Raw genomic sequence first — 23,926 nt, 5'->3', positions numbered from 1 at the left:
CTTATACCTTCATCTTGTCAGTCCAACAGCCTTAGAACTAAATTATGTACATTTTATCTGACCTTATTAATTGCTGCTAAAGAATATATTCCATGCTTGCTAATAAGAATGTACCATGGGCTGCAAAAAGTGTTGAGCACGTTGATAATAATTAGCTGTGACTTCATGTAATCTTTAACTGAAGCACTTTGGCAATCTGGGCATTCATCCACTCTCTCCCTTTTTCTCTCCCTCCCACGTGGAAGCCTTTCTGTTGAATAAGCACTGAGCTTGTCTTTTACCACAGTAAGGGGAACAGGGCCTCTCCTTTACCTTGAGGCCTCTTGACAGGCACTCCTGAGATCTCAATTCCTCTAGAAAACACCAAGAGTCAAAAGTTATTAATGGGAGGGAAGGGCAAAATCAACAGAGGTACACAAAAACAGAGACAGAGAGAGCGAGCAGGAGTGCATGACTGCAGGCTTCTTAAGAAACTGGGATTAAAAAATACAATAATTTTTAGTTCCTGTGTGTTTCATTTCCCTTCTTCATTTATTCATGATGCCTGCACTTCCCCCATCTTCCTGGTACTTGCAGGGCAGAATTAATTTTGCTGTCCTTTGCAGGACACTAGTAGAGATCAGAGAACTGCTCCATGCTGCCACACATTCAATTCCCATCAATGCTCAACCTACAGTATTTTTGCCTTCCTCCAACTCCATGTGTTATGTCTCACATCAAGCATGAAGATGTCAGTCTCTTGAGGAGGCTAATCTTTTCCTGAGATAAAACCAGTGACAACAATTTATGCAACCTCCTGAATGGTGGAATAATGAACTCATTCTGAGATGAAACTGTGGACCTTATCCTGCCAGTGCTGTCAGCCATCAATTACTATAATGAGAAGTACACCCTGAATCTAAAACTTGTCCTATAAGCATTTCTTCGTCAGCATTAATACATGCCCATTAATGCAACAACCCAAGAAATCACAGGGAAAATATTGATGGAATTTATGTTACTTGACCTGTGGAAGAAAAACACCACATGTAGCAGAGGCAGGAGCAAACTTTCTGTTCCACATGGCTCATTCCTAGGTGTAAGACATGCCAGTAAGACTGGAGCATACTGAGAAGAGAGAGCTGGAGGGGTTCAAGACACTTCTGTCTGCTGCAGACATGACAAAGTGGCTGGAGAACAAGGACCAGACCATTCTCTGCCTGGAAACCAACAGCCTTTTTTACTTCATTGCTTTTGTTTCCCTGTCAGAACAGCACACCTCACTCGCAAAATACCCATGCTTGCCAGAAGGAAAGGTCTTGCCCTCCCTGAGATTCTTTTCACTCTGTTCAATTAACTTTATTAACACCCTATAGACTCAGTCCTCAGGTCTTCAGATGAAAATGTTTCATCATTACAATTGTTTCAGAATAAGAGCCATGCAAAACCTACTAATGCTTTGTGTGTTCTGCTATTAATTACCCTTTCAGAAAGCCTAGGAAAGTGTGATAAAATGAGCTGTATTTAATCCACCATCCAGAGAAATTCATTCAAACAAGCAAAGCTGACTCAGGCAATTGCAGAGAGTTTTGCTAACAATGTTGTATCCAAAGGGTGACATTCAATGTGACACATATGGAAGAGACCAGGCTGTCCTACACTGCTCTTAAAAGTGTAAAATATGACTCTCATTATTGTGCTATTTCTGTATCATCAGTGCTCCAGGAAGGCAGGGATATGTTACTTTCATTTTGCAGTTTAGCTTAAGACTGACCCATGCCCAAGATCACACAAAGAATCCCCGGCTAAGGTGGGAATGTACTTTGGACTTCCTGAACTCCAGTTCCTATCATCATCAATCCCTTTCTTATCTCAGGCTCAGTTAATGCTGAACAGGGTCTATACCCAAATGGCAACCATAGTGCCCTGCATAACCCAGGCCAGAACTGAAAGGGGGACAAGGGACAAGTGGGTGAGAGGCGATGCAGAACTCACCTCCCAGTGTGCCTCGAGAGCTGCAGGCAGAGAAAATGGAGCTCTGGGAGCAGAATTCACTTGGTGTGGTCGAGGCCCAGGGACTGAATGAGAAACACGTGAAGAAACCCCTATTCAAGGAATCTCTCAATGAACTACACTCCTAGACTCCCATTTACAAACAATATATTTTGGGGCAGGACAGCCCCGTCCTCCCCCTTCAATGATCATTTTGTGACAAGCAGGTAAGCAAGGCAACAACAAAATTGACTTTCCAGACTTGGGAGTGCTGTAAGGAGAATGCATGATACAGGGTGCAGCAATGAACATGTACCAAGCACACGATATGCTGTATGACCAAAGCGCTCAGCTGAAGTTCAAAATATTTGTGGTGTAGGACTTAGAACTTTTTATAGCTCTCTGTACTTTTTGCTACTGGCTTGGGCAAAAGTTCTCGATTTAAACTAGCAAAACTTGTGAAATCAAAAGATTGCTGAGAGGAAGCAGAAGGGTTAATGTGAACAGGTAATTTCTGAATCCTGTTCATCATGTAGTCTGGCACGCTCCTTGTCCTGGGGTTTGCTGTAGTTCAGATTAGCTGGAGCCAAGAAGATCCAAAGGAAACAACATAAAAACTATCCGAGCTTCTCAGTGCATTTTTGTCTCTGGAGTCCTCAAAGGGACAACTGCAGGCTTCACCCTACAGACCCTGCCTGGAGACTGTCATTGCTCTCCCCAGTATATCTTGGCTGAGTAACAAGAAACTTTCCAAGATGAGTCAGTAAAACACATACAGCATTTTGAAGCAGGGCAATCAACCTGTTACGAAGTATGTAACCAACACTTGTATCGTGAATACTGATGTTAGGCCGATAGGGCGATGTTGATACCATCAGACCTGGAACAGATACCAACACGGTGATGCTGGGATGCTCGGTTTGTCCATCCTGGCTGTTCTCTTGCTGGCAACTGAATGCACTCTGGGCCTGCTGACTGTAGAAACAAGTCAAACATGCATGGTATGATCAGAACAATAGGTTTGGCTAATTGTCCTGCTCCAGGCTGTAGTAATAAAGGGCAGGTACCCATGGACAGCTGTGATTACGTCATTTAGATCTATTACCTCTTTTCTCATGTTTTGATCCTCCTTTCTCCACCCTAGTCTTCTCCCAAATAAACAAACCACCCCTAATTACTTTTTCCCCCCTCAGTCCAAATTTGTCTCCACCCACACCCAAGTTCTGTACTTCTGATAATGATACATAGATAATCTTGACCTTACATGACATTACTGTTACTCTTACATAGGCACTGTAGGCCTTGCAAGATTCCACTCCCCAGAAGGTCCCCAACCCTCCCTTGCAGTTATCTGTGAAGTCTGGTTATTCCTCACATAATTCACTTTTAACCATCTGTGAAATCCATCCATTCCTCACGGCGCTATATGTAACTTTTGTTGGCTTCTCACATTGGTAGCTGTCATGGCTGGCAATTGCTCATGTCATGCCCAGCGGTTTATGTCCCGTTCAGTTAGCTCAAAGGCAGGTCAGGGCACAGTCATCTGCCTGCAGCCTTAAAAAATACGACATGATTTTCAGGAAGCCTGTGATGTCCACACCAGCTGTGTGCTGCAAGAACCATGGAGCAGTATGAGAAAGTCTGGACAGAATCGGACTAAAATCATCCTGGACCTTACAGGAGTTCTGACAGGAACCCGGGTGCATCAGGACTCACAGCCAGGCTGTGTTGCTCAGCAGGGAGATTTTAGATGATAAATGGTTCCTTGCTTCAGTATATTGGTATGTCTGTGACAAAAGCTATCGTTTATGCTACATAGGTGCACAACCAACATTCACAGCGCAACAAACAGTTGTGCATTCACAGTGCACAAACCAACCTTTTAATGTGAGAAGAACATTTTGAACTACTGAGGTGCAAACGCTCTGCCCCACAGCTGCCATAGTCTGATCAAGCACCCAGCTTCCTAGTCATGATTCACAGGTTTGTGTCAAGGGAAAGTCCAGCTTCACTAACATCCATACTTCTACTTCCTTTGGCTTTTTGCAAAAGCAACAGGCAAACTTTACTTATTTTACTTTACTGACGACTTATATTTACTTTACTTTACTGACGACGAAGAACATAAATTTTTGCAAGTGCAGTACTTTTAAAGTGAGGATGGTTTCCATTCTGTGGAGAGCACTGGCGTGCACACAGAATAGCCCCCTCTCTTACACCTTGGCATCTAACCTCCAGTCCAAATACGGGGGCTACTACCCCTCGCTAAGAAAGAAAATGCCCAGGAGTCAGGGTATGCATGTGTGTAAGATGTAGGAATGAAGGCTAAATGGTCAGTGCAGAAAAGTGTCTCCCCTACAGATAAATCTCTGCATAACATAATCCACATAATCCACATTAAGCAGGAGGAGAGTGTTTCCTCTGCAACAGACACGCCAAAAAAAGGGATTCCTCCCTTCCCAATGCTGACTGTTACAAACCTCAAGAGCTGAGAGGGGCCCACCAGTGGAAGTCAAACATCCTCTAAGTCTCTTCTGAAGCCCAGAAAAAGGAAAAAGAAAATATTTTTTACTTCCTTAGTGAGATCAAGGGAATTGCAAAAGTAGTCCTGAAATAATTCCTGGGCTTGGCTTGCTGCACTAATTGAGTAGCAGTGCAGCACTGCAGTTGCTGGCTCATGTAAGTGATTCTGAAACCTGGCCTATTAGTCCAGCCTCTTGTCCTGTCCTAGACACCTATCTTGTCTTGACATCTCCTGGTTAAAATCCTTATTACCACCTTCTTTCCCACCATAAAAAAGCAAAAATGGGGAAGATTGTTAGCTCTGTTCTGAAGCTGCAAACACTGTCATCATGCCCAGTTCAGGAAAAAAACACGTGTGCGAATAATGGCATGTGTAGGTGCGTTCAACTGTCTGAAGCCAAGGCTAGAGGCAAATCAGATCAGCACGGCTAGAAATGTGACAAGGTATAATTAACATTAGATGATTACTTAATTTCATTATTGATTTTTTAAAATAGAACTTTAAATAAAAACGAAATTAAGAAGAATCCCACGCCTCGCGCCCCGCGTGGTCGCTGTGTGCCCTTCCCACCCTGAGTTCAGACCAGCAGCCGAGCTGCGGTGCCGGTGCCGGAGCGCACCTCTCCGGGCTCCCGGCTCACCGGGCTGCACGCCTGCGGGTGCTTGAGGCACGTGGAGGCTTCACCGCAGATACTCCCAGCCCCATGTGTTCCCTTGCCCTCAGTGCAGGGCAGCCCAGGACTTGAAGCTGTCCTTGGCTCCCAAAATGAACAGTCAGCCCCAGAAGAACTTTGGTTCAAAGGGCAATAAGAAAAGTCTGAGGGATGTTAGCTACTGCTAGCCAAACCACCAGTGGGTCATTAGCTGCCCACTGTGTCCCTCTGCTCTCTGCTCCACTGATCAACGCAGGCTTCAAAATGTCCCAAGCCTCACAGCACTTGCTGATGTCCCAGATCAAGCACTACCGAGTACATTTGGTTCCCTGGGGAGCTCGGCAATGCGTTTGCCCTGCACAGCCTCATGGCCAAACATTGTTTGGTGAGGGGGATTTGGGTCACAGGGAGGAAATGCCCAGACTTAAGGAAAAAACAAGAACCAGGCTTCACCGGGGACTACCAGAGTCATCCAGACTGCAGTGCAGGACTTCACTCTTTGCACTGAAGTGACAGCGTCAGTCCCCTGCCTCTGGAAATGACCACAGAGAGATGGCTCACAAAGCACCTGGTGGCTGGCAAGCACAGGTCGCTTCCCACTGGCCTCAAATGCCACCACAGAGCCGTGACTTGCACTTCCAGCACCAACTTTTCCATTTGAAAGAGAACTTGGGCATCACGGGGACAAGAAAAGGACACTTGGCAGTTGTAGCAGGAGCCTCCAGCACACCGTCAGCCACTGCTTTGCCTGAAACCAGGCTCCTGCAGCTCAGCCCGAGCAGCCCTTGCCCTCGTGGTCAGCAGAGCCAAGGCTGGGACAGGATTGTTGAACTCTGCTGTGCAAACCTGATATGCACAACCCAAGTGCTGGCTGTAGTCCTTTCCCCGTGCTTCTTGCCACCCATCTCAAGTGCCTTTTTGCTGCACACCGGTCTTTCAGCCCTGCTCTGACACCTTCTGGAAGCCCCTGCACACGTCTCGACGCTGTTTTTTGACAAACACAGACTTCACCGCTCCAAAGGAAGCCTGAAAACCTCACAGCCAATGCACTGGCGTCTGTGGTACCAGAATTATTTCTTCACATCGAGTAAACAAGTTGTTACGCAGCAAATCAGTTCCTCGCTCCAGAGCTGGTCCTGGAGGGCCTGAGCAGCCCCCACCACTGCTAATTCAGTGCACACCCGGCAGCGGCTTTGGCAAGACTTCCTCACGCAGGTGCCTGAACTGAAGTGCTTGCAGGGCTCTAAGGCAGAGCATGGATTTCATGCTTTCCCTCAGGCTCCTCAGATGGAGCTCCCGCCTTTGAAGGCAGGCCCTATTCCCACGGGCAACAGCGGGAACAAACCCTCGAGGTGCCGGCGCAGCGCTCCCCAGGGACGCCAAGCCTGGCGCGGGGAAGGTGCTCCCGCCGACGGCAGGCAGAGGGAGGCCAGGGAGCTCGGCATCCGTTTGATGGCTCCCAGCACCTCACGTGGAAGGGGACCAGGAACAGGAGCTGGGAGTCAGCCAGTAAATGCCTGTGGCCATCACCGTGAAGCAACAGCCTTAAATAGGTTTCCTATCTGGGACAGGCCAAGAAGCGGCTTTGGATCCAGGCACTAGGTCTTGCTTTCCTTCCTGAGGGGAATGAAAGGACTGGAGGAGAAATCAAAACTGCAAAGGAATATGAGAAGAGATATAACATCTGAATGAGGAGACCCTCTCCAACAGGGGGTAGATGGTGAAACATAACATTTGGCAATGCAGGAAATCTGTTTCTACTTGAACTCTTTGTATTGCTATTACCCAATCCTTCTCTAAATGTTTCATTTAAGAATGTATTTTTCATATTTAAATATCTCTCCCTCCAAGCCTGCATTTAAAGATAGTTTGCACTTTTCAGCTGAATTTCACTAAGAGAGCTTCCTTTCAATACTTGCTTCTTGAGAGGTAGTAAGGGCACAATTCACATGCCTTTTGGAGCTGCTGGGTCTTCACTTCCTGGGACAATTATGTGCATTCACAGTGCTGCAGTGATGAAGCACTTTTGACAACACCAGAAAAATGGCTCAGAAGTTTCTCCTGTTCAAAAATGTAAGGTATGCTGTATCATTATGCATTTAGGAATATTCAGGCAAATGTGGATCTTAAAAGACAATGTCTGTGAAAGTGCCAGACAGGAACTCCTAGCTGTATGTCACAGAGGCAACTTTCAAGTAAGATTAAATAAATATTTACACCGATCCTCTTAAGATCTCTCAATCTGTACTTCCAATTGCTTCATCCTGGATATATCTTGGAAAAATACTGGAATTACATTTCCTACAGTCCACTTCTCTAGACTTGCAAGTCCAATTGCCCCCCAGTTAGAAAACTCTCTTGTTGAATCAGGTGTTTCAGAATTGTCCAAGTCACACGTAGAAAGTACATCCTGAGTTCTTGTGTTTGAACAGTAATGCTCAGTGGACATGCTTTTTGGTAACATACTGTAAAATGGCCTCTCTTCTTCCCTTGAAAAAAGCATCTTCCAGCTCTGACACTACTTCGTCCAGATGAAAAATCTGATGTATGCCTTTACAGTTGAAAATGAACAAACAAAAAATTCGGAGTTTTGTTCATATTTGGAACCTGTAAACAATTAGGCTGATAGGAATTTTCTAGAAAGACTTGTATGAGCCAGTATGTAGTAACCAAAATAATCTTTGTTTAAGACATCCTCCAGAAAGCAACTCGTAAACGGACTACTGATTGAGAATTCCTCTAAACTACTGCAGTTTGGGAATTTTAGCTGCAGGCCACATCTGTTTTCCTAAATAGATTTTCTAAATCTTTTACTTTGTAACAGCTGTTGATTACATAAATACTAATTTCACTGCTGAACAATAGTTGTCTCTATTGAACTGCTCAGTAGATAATGAAAATAGACTGCAGATATAAGAAAGCCCATCTTCAGGTTCTTCTATTGTGCTAGGCATCTCCATTCAAAAGGTTTATCCTTTACTGACATTAATGGACTCTTTTTATGATAATAAGTGAAAATTACTTCACAATTACTTCAAAAGCAGTAATTACGTTTTAGAAACAATGCCTAATTTCTACTTAGATTTGTTTACCTTTGTCTGGAGCCATTTTCATTACGGAAAGGGCATTGTCAGACTGCTGGCAGACCTCTGAAATAAAATGAGAAGGCTCATTTCTGTTACTATCAACCTTCATTTCACTTCCAAGTATTTCACAATCTCCAGCAGCACCTTGTAGAAGTCCTTCAAGGAAAAAAGGTAGAATTTACTGAATAACAACATTTTTAGGACAGCAAATGATTCCTAGTGCATTGGGCTCCTTCTCTTTTCCAATCAGAAAAATAAGTGTACTGTCTAGAATTTTCAAATGTAAATACAGGTTAAGAAAGGTACTTACCCAGAGCATAGGATCATGGAATCATAGAATGGTTTAGGTTGGAAGAGACCTTTAAAGATCATCTAGTCCAACCCCCTGCCATGGGCAGGGACATCTTTCAAACTGGAAAAGCCTTCTATGGATTGAGAATGGAAACCGCAGTCATGCTATGTATCCATTTATGCATATCCACTCCTTGGAAGATTCTGTATTTTTTGTTTCTTCAGCTCAAAATCACTGGCTTTGTCTGCATAGCTTTTACAGTGGTGTAAATCTGTTTAGTTTATTTATTTAACTTATTCTTGATGTGCACTGAAAAAGTTGGGATTCACTTTCCTTCTATCAAATAAGTTGCTGTGGGAACACATTTCATAATCCAGTGTAAAGATCCCTTTTTGAGATATGAGATGATACCATAAAGAGTCACGATCTCTTAGGCTTCAGGATGAAAAATGATGTCCAAATTAGAGAATTAGACCCTCTGTTTTAGTTCATAATGTCACAGAAAGCCAAACCACCATTTTATTTTCTCTTCTCTTTCCCTCCCCCCCTCTCCTTTCTGTCCCCCCTGCTCATTCTTCCTAGCTCCTACAAACATCTACTGACCTCCTCCCAAACAAACCTCAAAAAGCCCCCACGGCCGCACAAGCTTGGGGGAAAAAAGGACTTTACTGGATGTTAAGGAACAAGTGCTCAACACCGTATTGGTTTTATGATATTGTACAATTACCTTCATCCTAACACCCCACAAACCTTCCACTCTTTTTTACCCCAATAGTTAGGCATATCCCTCCGTACAATAGGCACTAACATCTTTACGTGTCCCCTTGCAAACAACTGCCTCAGCAATTATCTAGTTGATTAATAATTCAATTAGACTAAGCTTTCTAGTCTTTCCAGCCGAACAGCAGCTAGTCTAACCAAAATAATACTTTTCCCTATAAACTTTGCCTCACTTATGGCTAACACATTTTGCGCTTGGCCAACTAGCAATTAGTGGTTTCTAGCAATGCTGATAAGGTCTTTTAGCCATTAGTCATCCATTCGCTTGACACGAATACACTGACTAGGATTACATGAACTGTGTTTGATTGCTTTCTTCTTGGCTATCCAAAGGCAGTCCTAGTTACTCGCTCCTTTTTTTTCCCAAAGTATCCTTATCAAGAAAAAATAGTTTCTCACCACTTTTTTCTTACTTCTGGTGTTAATGGTACTGACAAACTGTTACCAAATTGTGCTCATTTCTAGATTACTCATATCTTAAAACATTTGTATTTCTTTCTTTGTTACTCTATTAGCTAATCTGCTAGCTACCTCCTCTGTATTATTTGGTACTTTTACATTGAATCTTCCCAAGTAGTCAATAGTTCTAGCTCAAGCAACTCTTTACTGTAAGGACATTAATGTTTTTCTCTTTGAAGATGATGCTATATTGTGTCTGGATTAGTTTATTGCAGGTAGGTGTATTCATACAGCAAAAGAGTTGTTACAGTGACTGGAGTTGGTGGAGGATTAAAAGGTGTAACCTCAGCTCAGGTTTGATCTCACTTTACTAAGTCACATGGATAGAGTTACAACATATAGTTACGTTAAATTAAAGGAATCAGAGCTGTGATTCTGGGAGTATTCCAGACACTTCTCATCAGAGTTCAAATCTGATGCTACCTGCTGTTTTCCAACATGTGCTGCTAGAGGTCTAAGTAAAGTGCTTTTAAGTCAGAAAGTTGCTTTTCCCATCTAGGCAAGAAGTTGGATCTGAAACGTCCTACACAATGCTAATTAGTTGCTTTGGTTGATTCCATGATCAAAGTCTTCAAATAAGTGGAACTATAACATTTCTATTGGATGTTTGTAAGAGAAATTGGTAATACAGTCCTTGGTAGAAAATGATTTAAAGATTTCTACCGATATCAATAACAGGAGCAACGTCAATGACTTTGTCAGGTCAAATGATTAGACCGACTGTATTTGGTTTTGTCAACACGTTTTTGGTGATGCCCATTGATCATGTAGGGAATGACCAGGACAGAAGGGCCACCATGCATGGGTGACTCACAGCAAGCTTTCATTGATGCAGGCAGCTGGGTATCCTCCAGAAACTCAGCTAAGATACCCCTCCCATGACGTCAGCTGCCTCAGTGCCCTGCGTCAGGCCACGGTAATAATGGCATAAAACCATCAGGGTAGCTCAGCTTGGACAGGACTGTAGATATGATCCATATGTCATCACTTTTATCAAAGCAAGAGATAGGTCGAAAACTGTGATAGATACAAGATAGTGCAAACTGTAAGAATGGAGAAAAAAGTAAGCATAGTACTCTGTTATGTGTATTATCACTGCAAAGTCTTCTCTGTGTTCCTCTCCTTAGTTGGAAGGGCACTTACATGTTTCCCACCTCTGGATGGGAGTGAATGGCAAGCAGGACTGTGGTGCTGTCAGTTACCTCTGGAGTTACAGAATATTATTTTACTTCCCATGGCTGAAATTTTTCTGGATTTTTTTTTTTATTTTTTATGTTTTTCTTTCAAAGATATACTTTAGCATATTCACAACTGAAACAGCGCATACACAACAAAAGCAAACAAGCATGAGTTAATTTGAGACAACATATGTCTCGTTAACGTAAAATGCATATGCTCTAAATCATCATAGCTACATTAATTGTATCACTGTCTTCTTGATGTACAGATTTATTCGAAAATGTTTTCAGTTATTCACCAGTTTAGTGTAAATAACTAAGTAAAAGATGAATAAACATTTTGACCCATTTATGGGAGAATTCCAAAGAAGAAAATATATACAGGGGTTATATAGGTCAGATACAGTTGTCTCTTCTACTACAGACATAATTTATTATTAATACTTTAACATATACTGGTGTAAGTTCAGATAAACTCTAGAAAGCCAAAAGGGATATCCTAATCCCATGGCACTGTTACAAAAACACATATACCAATTAGTAACATTGATATTGTTAGTAATACAATAGTAACATGTATAATGTTAGTATATATAATGAGTAAAGAAGGAAATAGAAGTCAATAAAATGTGTATTAGCACTTCACTTTTCTGAATTCCTCCACTGAGTGTATATCTTTAAATCACCCATCAGTTCACTAGACCTCTTGCTTTCTCCATTACACAGCAGTAGTAAAACACGCAGCCAGAAGCAAGCAAACACAAAATTCCCAGTACCTTCAACTCAAAGCATGCCTTAAGCACACCCCCCCCCATACATAAAGGTACACACACATACTACCTGGTATGACTGCAGCAAGACTTCAGTAAGTAAATGGCCAAAAGACTTGTATTATTTCTTCCCCCTGTCCCCCGGTAACTGTTGAACAGAATATTAACTATCAAAACTTTTTTTCTTTATAGTGTTTTAAAAATACTTTTCTAAAAAAGTTTCAATTTTTAAAAATTTAAAGATATGTGGCCGTCCACTAATTATTCACCATTTTTCCTGGTGATTAAGCAGCTCAAAGCAGAACAGTGGTATAATGAGACAAAAGTATCTCTGATCTGTACAGTGGATCTCGACGACGGTGATACCTGACATAACAGAAAGCAACTCAGCCCTAGGTAAAACCGAGTATCCTGCTGTAGGGCTGTTGTTGTAATACCTGGCACAAGCTGAGAGCCGTATAATGAACACATGCAGAAACCTGGATGCTGGTGGAGCAGAGTGTAACACAATGAAGGACAGGAACATTAGTAACAGTGCTCTGTGTGCACGCTGGCATCGTATGAGAAAAAACAGTTCTGCTGTTCTACCTTTTCTACCTTTTCTTTCGAAAACAGTTATGCAGAATAGATATGAGAACATCCTGCCTCATGGCTGTGTATCAGCAAGCTTCTCCACTTGGTTTGAGGCTTCCAATGCATGTTCTTTCAGAACTTTGTATGATAAAGACGACATAATATGGTCATTTCTACACTCTCCTCAAGTTCCCATCACATTTCTAGAGGTATGTACCTCACCCAGCATCTGGAAGGCTGTGAAATTAGTCTGTGGGAAACAGTTTGCTATTCTGCAACCCTTCTACCTCACCGCGATTTGTTCCATAGGTATTGCAGTGAAATAATCTACGGGGCATGGATTGCGGGACTTGAAAGCTCTCCAAGGAAAGTCTAACGTTACTGGCTTGTTGCAGTACCTAGTGCCAGATTTGTATTATTTTAGCTGCAGGTGTAGACTAGCAATCACAACAATTGTCACTTGGTGGAGCCAGATTACTCTGCAAATGGAACGTGCCTTCCTAGTGGCTTGTGGAAAAGGTCTTAAAGTCAGGGTTTTTAAATGGCACATTGGAGAAAGAAAGGTGGGAATCAAGGGACTTAAATCTTTTGAGAAATCAGAATTTTTACAATTTTGCTTTTAGTTACTCTGGCACAGGAGAAGTAAAGGTCTTGCCAGCTGCGGGAACAGCTATTACCTTTTGTTGGAATAGGATAGAAGTGCAGTAGAGATGCATTTGGTAATTTATGTGCAAATGTGTGAGATGCAACCAAAAGCTGTCGCTTTCTGGTTTTGCACAGTTTAAAGAAGTTCAGACTGTTGATGCTAAACTGTGCAATCTTTTTACTGATTATAGGTTTTTTAAAAAATATCTGGCATTTTTTCCATCTCTCTCTTAAAATCTCTTAATACAAGTGAGAAAGGACCTAATGTCCTTTCTAATGTATTCACAGTGTAAAACACAGAACATCCTAAGAGGAAAAAACGAGAGGGTGCCAAACTATAAACACCTCCTCTATACTGTGCTGAGATTAGCAACTCTTTCCCCACAGTATGTGTCTTTCCTTTCCTGTCCATATGTATGGGACATTTTAATTAAAGAAGTGTTAATAGTAGAAGCTCCTCTGGCTTCTGATTCTGTGTTATATTTATTGTAATTGCTGTAACAGAGCTTAGGGAACTTGTATCGCTCTCTGCCATCATGATCTTCAGTGATGAGGAGTTATTATTGAGAGTATATGTGCTCTCTGGCATTTTTGTATCTTATTACATAATTTTTCTTCGTGTTGAATTGCTCCAAACCAGCGAGATAAGGCTGGAAGACAGGTCTGCTTTGGAGGACATGTACTGACTGGCATATAAATGAAGTCTTTCCAGTTCTTTCCATATATTCTTTAGACCTGTCAGATCTCACACATTGGGAACAGACTATCATTTGGCTCCAGCCTACTATACTTCTTCATATATACTTCAAAGTATATTGCAATCAAGGAGACAAGAGCTCTTTTTTGGTCAGTGACCTCACATGCCAGAAAAGGCTGGTTGGCTTAGTCTGCAGTCTGTCGATGAGTATATTTTACAAGCAAGATAGAATAGGAGAGAAGCCAGAGTACTGGGGGACTGCAGTTTAGTGCCCATGTCCACCTGGAAGGGCAAGTCCTTCAATGACACACTGGATCTGATGAAGGTTGTGGTTTTCACGTTCCTGAGGTATTGGCAAGCCTGGCACAGAGTCTGGCTGTAACAGGTGCTATCCTATCATACAATAAGGTGAGAAAGAGCAGGAACTTCTTGTGTTACAGCTTTGAAGATTTAAGGTTTCAGTACAAAAGCATATTAAGGACATTATTAAGTTCTACCTAAGATTTCCTAGATAGTTAATTTACTCAATTATTTCTGCATAAATCCCACTCTTTCAAGGTGGATGAACACATGATCATAAAAGCAAACCATACGTGATGAACAATTTAATTTATTACTACAGGCTGCAACAGGACTTTTATGTGGAATTAAAAAGTACAGTATTATCCCTGTCAAGGAAAGCAAATAGAAGAAGTGAAAGTTATACCTGCATGTAAGTAACACATCACATTTTATAGAAAAGCAGAATGAAGTTAGCGACAAAAATCAACAAAGATCAAACAGAATAAACAGGGCTATGTAAAATACAGAAGTGACTTTCCCATGTATAGAAGGACAGCATTGGTTCTGTTAATGCTTGAAGATGGTGTAGGGGCGGGATGAAAATGGAGTATTGGGTCTGCATACCTGGAATAGCTGGAAAGCAGCCCTGTGATGGCACAGGTCAGGTAGGAATTAGTATTTTCAGCTATCAAGTTGATGGTTTTGCTCCCTCTCATGTGTGGCTGGAGCTCAGGACAGGGTTGGGATCTAGGTCCAGGATGGGAGGAACAGCCCCACAATTGGCCATGGAGACCAGGGAGGCTCATGGAGCTGCAGTTCAGGCTGGAGATGTCTCCTATTTGTCCTGGGCCACTTTGGGCTCCCCCACGTTTTTGGGGAAGGTGGCTGTGTCTTGGTGGCAATTTCAGATTTCAGGTTGGTAAACTGATGAACTCTGTTTCTGTGTGGTCCCATGGAGCTGAACACACCAGGATGTGCCGTGGGAGCTCCAGGCTGTCTCTGTCTCTCTTAGGTGCAGTGATGGGATGGGGTCAGTGGTGTCAGGCTGTGCAGGGTATCGAGCTTGGGGTTCAGGAGGGCTCATCAAAGGGCAGAAGACCTCAGAAATGGTTGTGTGTCTCAGCCTTCAACCTGACTTTGGGAGTCTTTTAACACCCAGGAAGGAATTAAGTGTGGCAGCAGCTCCTTTCCCTAACTCTCCTGCTACTCCTCCCCATACTCCTCAGCTTGACCCTAGGCCTTGCAAACCTCATTGGCCCCCGGAAGAGGATAAGGGTGTTCCTCCCAGTCAACACAACACCAGATCCTTGCCTCTGGGCTGTGCAAGAAGTGAGCAGGACTCTCTGCTCCTGGAAACCAGAACCCTCACCCCGACCCATGGCCAGCATCTTGATGAGCAGCAAGGTGGGCAGCCTGGGGCTGAGAGAAGAGCTTGCTGCTGCCCTCCACAAACACCAGCCCCCAGCTTAGCTCTGCGGGGTCTCCAGAGACCAGGCAGCAATGACTGCGGCTGTGACAGGCATTTGAGGTCTGTTCCCATCTCTGGAGGGACTGTCTGGTACTTGGAAGAAAGTAAATGGACATTTTCTGGCCTTTATGGCATGGCTTCACCATCCCTTTTCAAGCTTTAGAGGCCATACGAAGGCTAGTGTTCAATGGAGTTCCTCACTCTGTGAAGTTTTAAACACTTATCCCAGGCTTTTTGCATAGTCACAGAATTTCACATGTCCACCCCCAAAGGGCAAAACATGGTTTTTAGCTGGACTACCTCACTCCTCTTTTTTTGAAAAATTGATCTTGTCCTCTTTTCTGAACATTTATCATTTTTATAACCCTCAAATCAATATTTACTGTTTTCCAATCAGTGAATCCTCTTTAAACTGCACATTCAGGATTCCTGTGATGTAGGAGTTTCCTGTTTTTCGCTTTAAGGGGTTTTCAGCTCTCCAGTACTTTTTGCTACTGGTTTGGGCAAAGCTCCTCTATTTAAACTATAATCTTCCTAGCAAAACTTGTGAAATCAAAAGGCTGCAGAGAGGAGGCAGAAGGATAAACCTGAGTAGGTAATTTCTGAATCTTGTTCATCGTATAGTCTAGCAATTCCTTGTCCTAGGGTGTGCTGTAGTTTAGCTTAGCTGGACTTTTCTTCTTTCTGTGACTTTTGTAGTTTTGGCAAAGTACTTGTGGAAAGAAGGTAGCTGAAAGAAAAGCTTTCAATTCCCCTCTCTCCTATAGTTATTTTATTAGAAATGTCAGAGATGTTTTCTAGCAGCACGTGGCATGGAATGCTATGTGTGCCCGTTCTCCTGCACAGGCTGGGCTCATTGGCGCTTGGAGTTCCTTTGACAGTTTCTGGCATTGTGCAAAGAGGACAGATGATAAGGAAGGGGAGAGGCAGTCTGGCTAGGAGATAATTATCAACAAGCTTCATGTGAACCTATGGTGGTATTTCTAAAACCAGGTTTTGGGTTGCTCCAGCTGAAGGTGTTTGTTTCCCAGTTTTCATGCTCATGCTACAGTCCCAGATTAAACTGCAACGTTATACCTGAAGAAGAATGTCTGAGTTGCAGAATCAGGAAAGTTGCTGGAAAGAAGACTGTTTTTACAAAGCATCTTATTTGGTTGGAAAGCCAGCTTTCTCTCTAACCCAGTTTGAAATGTAATCTTTGAACCAGCCCAATGTGCAGTCACAAATGAAGACCCAAAGGAAACAACTAGCTGAGCTTCTCAGTGCACTTCTGTGCCTAGACTCCTCAAAGGAACAAGCTCAGCCTGTCTGCAGGCCCAGTTACAAAACATGTAACTGACATTTGAATTGTGAATATGATGTGATTTTCAGGCAGCAAAAATCCCACCTCCCTCACCCATGTCCACAGCAGCTGTGTGCTGCAAGACCATGGAGCCATTCAAAAAAGTCTGTGCAGAATCAGACTAAAATCACCCTGGCCCTTACAGAAGCTCTGACAACAATCCTGGTGCATCAAGACTCCTAGCCAGGCTGTATTTCTCAGCAGAGAAATTTTAGATGATAGATGGCTCCCTGCACCTATTCATCGGTGCATCTGTCACAAAAGCTACCACTTACTGCCTAGGTGCAAAATCAACATTCGCAGCATAATGCACCATCCTTTCCGTGTGGGAAGAGTCCCGACATTTTAAACAGCTGAGGTGCAAACACTCTGCCCTGCTTTACAGCTGGCGTGGTCTGACCAGGCACCCAGCATGCTAGGCATGCATTGTAGGCTGCTGTCGCAGAATCAGGGCTCAGTAAAAAACACTTTTGTTTTGTATCTTCATTTGTGACTATGCATTGGGCTGGTCGGAACATGATGTTTCTAACTGGGTTAGCTAGAAAGTTGGCTTCCCAACCACATGAGATGTTTTGTAAAACCCAGGTCCTTTGGGGTTTTGCCCCTTACGCAGGCTCTGTGCAGAGGGGCTGGGTGGTGTGGAGTGCTGGTGGTGTGGTGGCGTGGACTCAAAGCAGCAGCAGTCTCTGCTCAGGTGCACATCATGGCCGGGACACGCTCTTCCGTCGTGAATCACCAGCAGGGATCACAGGCAGCCTCCAGTTGCTGTTGTTTCCTTTGTTTTTCCAGACAGGGTCACTTTCAGTCTTCTATAGCTCTTTTTTTAAAAGGGATTGTTGTATATGCTTGACTTTTCATGCTATTTGAGCATCTTTGTATATTCGCCCATAGGAATTATCTTTGAAATATCATAGTAGGGCCAGACTCATGTCTTTGCACACTCTGCAAGTGTCTGACTGCCTCAGTGGCTCTACTGACAGCAGCGGGACTCTCTGTGGAGGCAAGGATGACGGGCTCGGAGGCAGGAGCCGTGCAGCAAGTGCAACACAAGTGCCCTTAGGGCCTGTACCCGCTGTCCAGGCAATGCAGACCTTGCACAGGCATACAGGCATCACTTCTTCCCCAACACTTGCCACAACTGTTGGCCCAGTCCACAGAGCGTTATAGTTTAATGTGTTTTGGGGTGAATGATGCCAAGGTCAGAGTGCCACTGTTCTTCCCTGCTGGCACTTTAGAAACCCATTTTGTGGGTGCAAATAACCACCTCAGCCAGGCTGAGATGCGTCTCTGGTCCTTCACTGGTTTCATTCAGCCAGCACAGTCAAGCAGAGGTGACCAGGGAAAAGAAATGGTCTTGATTTAATGTAGCTTAAAATGGTACCTAGTTCACGGGCTTGAACCACAGGCAGAATCTCCACATAGCTCTTTGTGCCTATTCAACGATGTTTAACCCATACACAAAATTCAACTGGCTCAGCTTTGCCAAAGACAAGTTCTTGCTGTCACGGGTAAGCCCAGCTCCAGGGGTAAAGGTTTAGCAAGACTGGGCCTTTAAACCTTTCGCTGTATTTGCTGCGCTTCATAAAACTGGTGAAAAAGGCCAAAGTTCTCTCACTGATTGTTACACAAATATCACTTCTCAATGCTGTTAAGCCCACTTTAGGAAAAAAAATAAATATTTCACTGAGAAAGAGCCCCACTGAAATAAATCATGGGAATGGCTGACTCTTATACGCAAGTAAGGTATCTTTCTACAGCCACCTGATTTCTGAACAGCTTTTAGGCCTGAACTTAACCCCATCATCAGCAGTTAGGTCAGCTCTTTAAACTAGACAAACCTTAAGCTATCACTTATCACTCTGTTTACTTGTTGCAGGCTGTAGTTTTCATCTGTTAGTTACCATATTTGCACTTAAAAATCATTAAAATACTGATGCTCCAAGGCAGAAGCAGAAGGATATATTTCTGTATTTGATAAGGCATTTTATGCACATATATACACAGAGGAAGGAAATAGAGATTTTTGTTCAACCTCTCCTTTCAAGAAGGGGAATTACGAAAACAGTTTCAAGTCTTGGGTCTTATTATTAGTCATCAGTCACTCTGCATTATACAAAAATCATTCCTGGCACCCTACATCCAGTAGGCCTGAAGTGACAGAGGAAAAAAATGGGAAAATTCAGTAGAAACCACTCAGTATCCATTTCAGGGACATGATGGAAGCTCAGAGGGAAGGCAACAAGCAGGTTTCTTAATACAATAATATTCAATCAACCTCTAAAATTAGGACCAAGCAAATTAAAGCTCAGAATATGTTCTTATGTTCAGTGCTAGACTACTTCAAATCTGGCCCAAGAATAATGCAGTCCTGAGCCATCCCACAGCTTGCAACAGCAGAGAAGAGTGAGGTTTTCATAACTGATCCTTAACTCATGCAATAGGAAAAATCTGCTCCTTCTCACAAAGAATATAATTTTTTGCAGTACTTTTAGAGTGACGGCAGTTTCCATTCTATGGAGAGCACTGGCATCCACCCAGAATAGCCTTCCTTCTTACAAGACCTTGGCACCTGACCTAAGATCCAAGGGCAGGAGCTACTACCTCATGCTGAAAAATAAAATGTCCAGGAGTCAGTGTGTGCATATGTGTGACATGTAGGAGTGAAGGCCAAATGGTCAGTTCAGACAAGTGTTCCCTCTCCCTGATCAACCTCTCTGCTTAAAATACACATCGGGCAGGAGGAGAGTTTCATCTGCAGCAGACACAAGAGGTCAACAGCTGAGAGGGGCTCACTTGACTTTGCGGAAGTCCAACATCTTGACTCTGAGGAAGTCAAACATCTTAAGTCTCTTCTGGAGCCCAGAAATAGGAAAAAAAATCTTATTTACTTCCTTGATGAAAATGAAAAGATTATCAGGATCAGCCTCCTGGAGCTGTGGAGGGATAGAAGTGCAGCATTGCAGCTCATGTAAGTGATTCTGAAACCTGGCCTATTAGTCCAGCCTCTTGTCCTGTCCTAGACACCTATCTTGTCTTGACATCTCCTGGTTAAAATCCTTATTACCACCTTCTTTCCCACCATAAAAAAGAAATGGAGATTGTGAGCTTTGTTTTGAAGTTGAAACACTGTCATTATCCCCAGTTCAGGAAAAAACATGTGTGGGAAAAATAGCGTGTAGGTGCGTTCAACTGTCTGAAGCCAAGGCTAGAGGCAAATCAGATCAGCACGGCTAGAAATGTGACAAGGTATAATTAACATTAGATGATTACTTAATTTCATTATTGATTTTTTAAAATAGAACTTTAAATAAAAACGAAATTAAGAAGAATCCCACGTCTCGCGCCCCGCGTGGTCGCTGTGTGCCCTTCCCACCCTGAGTTCAGACCAGCAGCCGAGCTGTGGTGCCAGTGCCGGAGCGCACCTCTCCGGGCTCCCGGCTCACCGGGCTGCACGCCTGCGGGTGCTTGAGGCACGTGGAGGCTTCACCGCAGATACTCCCAGCCCCATGTGTTCCCTTGCCCTCAAGTGCAGGGCAGCCCAGGACTTGAAGCTGTCCTTGGCTCCCAAAATGAACAGTCAGCCCCAGAAGAACTTTGGTTCAAAGGGCAATCAGCGCCTACTTTTCAGCATAGGGTTTTGGGGATATAGACTGGAATTGGATGAGGGCAGTTTGGGTTTTTAGCACTGTGCTGAGCACAAAGTTGTGCAAACACACAGTCTGCAGGGAGCGCAAACCCCTCTCCTTCTGGCCAGAACAGCTTCTCCCGCAGACTCTCATTTCTCCCTTGGGTCTTGGCAACAATATTCACAACTTGCAAACTCTGGTGACAGGATACTTCTGAGGAGAACAGACAAGTGAATGCCAGGTTTTTATAACAACCAGGTGCCCATTTTAACACTACAGACTCCTGACAAAGAATACTTTGCTCCTGAGCTTTGCACACAGGCTTCAGAGGCAGCAGATCTGTCCCTGTTGTCACCACCCGTTTCCTCCGGGCAGACCTTTGTGACCATCTCTCCAGCTCTGTAGTTCTTGGCCTGGTGAGTATAAGTCTGTTCTGGTGCCCCTCATCCCAGCTCTGGTGTCAGCAGGACTTCCAGGGAAGGCTCATGCCTCTGGGGTACAGTTCTTCTGCACACATGCTGTGTTGAAATGCACGACTGATGTCAGGACCTGCCTTTGCAGGGTATTTATGGGAGCTGAGGGCCTCCTTGTCCTCCCACGCTGCAAAGGCTGGGGTACAGGAAAGGGGCATGATGTACCGGGCAGAGAAAAGCGTTCCCTCTGAGAGTTGCAGGCTGCCATGTCCCCTGCAAAGCATCAGATGGAGCCTGACCCTGCCACACACACCAGCTTGGTGGGCTCTCCAGGACTACCTGGTAGACACTCTACCTGGGTGCCTGTTGTCAGACGCTCTCTCACCTGGCAGTGGCAGAGAAACCCTCCCCTCCTGACATGATTTAACTCCGGAAGAGAACAGCGTTTAGGACTGAGATGATGTGCACACAACAGATAAAGCAGCCGCTGACTGAATGGAAAAGCACCTTGTTCACTGTCCCGGCAGTCACAAAGGTGGGCTTCCCCTCTGAGGGAACTGGCTGTGCCAGAGCAGAACATGCTCTCGTTCCATCCCACCGCGGGGCCTCAGGGCTAGACCCAGGAGTGTGCACACAGAGAGCAAAGAGCTCACTTTGGGAAGAAGGAGAGGCCAGCAGCTTTGCTGTGTGCTCTGGGACTCAGGAGACCAAGATATCCTTCTTGTCTCACCACTTTTTTCCAGTACTAAGACCTAAGTCAGCCCCCCTGAGAACAGCCTGAAGTGCTTAACCATGAGCCGTAGCTCTCGGCAAAGCCCATTGCTCATCTCCTTGTGCTCAGCCTCTTCTGAAACAGTTGGGGCACTGGCTGCTTCTCCACCTCAGATATCTAGCAAGAAGGTGTCTATAAATTTTATTTGTCATCTTTAGACACTCTCTTGGAGCTGGTGGCCCATTCCCTCTTCCTGCTCCTCCAGCAACAGCAGCTTGGACACCTCTGTTCAGCCCCTCCTGCTTCAGCTTGGGATCTCAGCCTTCGTGCCTGGCTGGGGAATAAGTCAGCCCAGTCTCTGTCAGCTACCGCTAGCCAAACCACCGGCACACACAGCTACTTGGCAAGGCGCCGCACAACAGATTAGCTGCCCGCTGTGTCCCTCTGCTCTCTGTTTGGTCAAGCAGCTTGAGGTTGGCGTTTCCTTCCCATGGGCATGCCCTGGCCTTTTTTGGACCTGCAGCAGAGCCAGGGCCTTGGTTAGCATGAATCAGCACCGCACTGCAGAGGCCTGGGCTGTATTAGTTCATAGCAATCCTGAATCTGGCAGGAGGAGGCCAAAGCCTCTGGGCGCAGTGGCAGCTTCACTGGCGTACCTCTCAGAGAGGCTCACCATCCCAGAGAGGCCCCCATCTCCAGCTCCTCAAGGCACACGCAGAGAAAATGTCCCAATTCTCACCCACTGGCACAGCACAGCCAAATGCAGGTCGTGTCCTGCTCTCCGGGGTCACGCTGGAGTACCCCAGGCTACATCTGTATGGACAAGAAGAGCAAAAGAGCAAAGGTACGTTTGGTGCCTCGGGGAGCTCGGCAATGCGTTTGCCCTGCACAGCCTCATGGCCAAACATTGTTTGGTGAGGGGGATTTGGGTCACAGGGAGGAAATGCCCAGACTTAAGGAAAAAACAAGAACCAGGCTTCACCGGGGACTACCAGAGTCATCCAGACTGCAGTGCAGGACTTCACTCTTTGCACTGAAGTGACAGCGTCAGTCCCCTGCCTCTGGAAATGACCACAGAGAGATGGCTCACAAAGCACCTGGTGGCTGGCAAGCACAGGTCGCTTCCCACTGGCCTCAAATGCCACCACAGAGCCGTGACTTGCACTTCCAGCACCAACTTTTCCATTTGAAAGAGAACTTGGGCATCACGGGGACAAGAAAAGGACACTTGGCAGTTGTAGCAGGAGCCTCCAGCACACCGTCAGCCGCTGCTTTGCCTGAAACCAGGCTCCTGCAGCTCAGCCCGAGCAGCCCTTGCCCTCGTGGTCAGCAGAGCCAAGGCTGGGACAGGATTGTTGAACTCTGCTGTGCAAACCTGATATGCACAACCCAAGTGCTGGCTGTAGTCCTTTCCCCGCGCTTCTTGCCACCCGTCTCAAGTGCCTTTTTGCTGCACACCGGTCTTTCAGCCCTGCTCTGACACCTTCTGGAAGCCCCTGCAAACATCCCCACCGCTGTCAGACAGCAGGCAGGCAAAGCTGCCCCACTTGTTTCTTAGGCAGGAGGAACACAGCAGTGAGAGGGCGAGACTGACACAAGCTACGGGACATCCAAGCCATGCAACCCGGCCATGAAGGGTTAAAGGCCTATTGCTCCTTCCAGCAGCACACTTTGTCTCCCTACAGCCCACAGGAATTTACCAGCTGGCTCAAGGACTGCTCCTGCCACACGTAGATCTGCAGAAGAGATTTAGTTTGGGCTGCCCCATTTCTCTTGGTGTGCGAGCTGGAGGAAGGCTGCCAAGGCAGCACAGAAGCACGAGCCATGCCAGGAAGGAGACAGTAGATCCCTCCTGCCCAGACACGTGCATGGGGTAAGAGTAACTCTGCTGAACTCTTTCTTGGGAGTGACGGGCAAGACCATTCTCCCTCTGTTCTGCAGACTGGCTTGTCGGGACCATCCTTCTTGCTGTGGGGGGCAGGTGTGGGGCTGGAGAGATGGAGAATCAGGCCCTGCACAGCCCCACGCACCTCAAGGGTTGCATCCAGTACTAAGGTCCAAGCCCCGTGCTCGCCATCGGGAGACGCAGTCGTCTCAGAGCAAGGCTTCGTGCCTGCCCAGGGAGCAGGGGCTCACCACGGGAGAGGGCAGCCAGCCCGGGCTCTCGCTGGGGACAGCACAAGTGCTCTGGCCCAGCTGGGCTCTTCAGCCCGGAGCACTCTCTCCTGCAAATGGGTCTGAAAAGGAGAGGTGTAGAAGGGCCCAAAGAGGCTAGCAGAAGGTCGTGGCTCCTGGTCTGCAGACACCAGTGGTGGGAGCACAGGAGACCTCTGCTGAGCGATGGGGAGAGGTGGCCAAGACTGCTGCGTTAGCGGCTGCCCTGATAAACCCCATGTGCTCAGCCTGAGGGGGCCAGGGGACGCAGGAGGGGAGCTCCAAGGCAAAACCTTCACCCG

The sequence above is a fragment of the Ciconia boyciana genome, chromosome 2, assembly GCF_034638445.1.
Source record: "Ciconia boyciana chromosome 2, ASM3463844v1, whole genome shotgun sequence".
Taxonomy (NCBI): domain Eukaryota; kingdom Metazoa; phylum Chordata; class Aves; order Ciconiiformes; family Ciconiidae; genus Ciconia; species Ciconia boyciana.
The sequence above is the reverse complement of the archived record's forward strand: the minus strand, read 5'-3'. Positions refer to the sequence as shown.